Consider the following 1,063-nt stretch of genomic DNA (forward strand, 5'->3'; position numbering starts at 1 on the left):
CAGAATTTTTTAAAGTCTAAGTTATGGCAGCCACCAGCAAGTGGTCCATCAACCTATAGGCCAGAACCAAAATGGATCAGTTCTCTTCAAGGGGAGAGACCTCATGTATCCCAGTCCTGAGATACAAATGGCCTTCACAGCCTGTAAGAGCAAGAGAAAGGAGGTTTGCCCAAGTGAGAATTAGCAGTCCCTAAGAACTGACATTAACTTAGATCCCAGTGAACTGTGTGTTCAGTGAGTACAGATTCATCCAGGTCATGCTCTCAAGTTCAACTCCCTCCCTGACTTTCCTGAATCTACTTATGTCACCTCTGGCCTCTGTTATCTGGATTAGGAATCTTAGAGCTCTCCTCCTCCACATCCAAATGTACACCTCCCTTCGTTGATATCTAACTCATCATTCAACCTATAAAAAGGATCCTGATTCTGTTCATTTCTGTCCATTACTACCCTAATGCAAACCACAGACTATGACAGCAGCCTCCCGACCAGTCTCTGTTCAGTTCATGTCCCCCTATAGTCCTTTCTCCACAAAGCAGCTGGAGGACCCTTTTTGGAGTCTCACTCTGTTGCCCAGACTGGAGTGCAGTGGCACACTCCTGGCCACCGCAACCTCGACCTGGTGGGCTCTGGCAATCCTTCCGCCTCAGCCTTCCAAGTAGCTGGAACTACAGGCATGCGCTACCACACCCGGCTAATATTTTTGATTTATTGTAGAGATGAGGTCTCACCAAGTTGCCCAGGTAGGTCTCAAACCCGTGGACTCAGGCAATACACTCACCTCAGCCTCCCAAACCATGGGATTACAGGCTGAGCCACCGAGCCCAGCTTGGAGGAACCTTTTAAAATATGAATCACAGCCGGGCTTGGTGACTCAGCCTGTAATCCCAGCACTTTGGGAGGCTGAGGTGAGTGGACTGCCTGAGTCCGAGGGTTCGAGACCCGCCTGGGCAAATTGGCGAGACCTCATCTGTACAGTAAATCAAAAATTAGCTGGGCGTGATAGTGCGCGCCTGTAATTCCAGCTACCTGGAAGGCTGAGGCGGAAGGATCGCCAGAGCCC

The 1,063-nt window shown here is 49.9% G+C and overlaps 1 protein-coding gene across 1 annotated transcript in view; it reads right to left on the minus strand.

Annotated features, from left to right (window-relative positions):
- The window catches only part of LOC103263060 (neuferricin), a 14,230-nt gene that overhangs the window by 5,235 nt on the left and 7,932 nt on the right, over nt 1-1,063 (minus strand). The gene's annotated exons all lie outside the window — the stretch shown is intronic.

Source organism: Carlito syrichta, unplaced genomic scaffold (genome assembly GCF_000164805.1).
Source record: "Carlito syrichta isolate Samal-C Ts95f unplaced genomic scaffold, Tarsius_syrichta-2.0.1 Scaffold304713, whole genome shotgun sequence".
In the NCBI taxonomy this organism is placed as follows: Eukaryota; Metazoa; Chordata; class Mammalia; order Primates; family Tarsiidae; genus Carlito; species Carlito syrichta.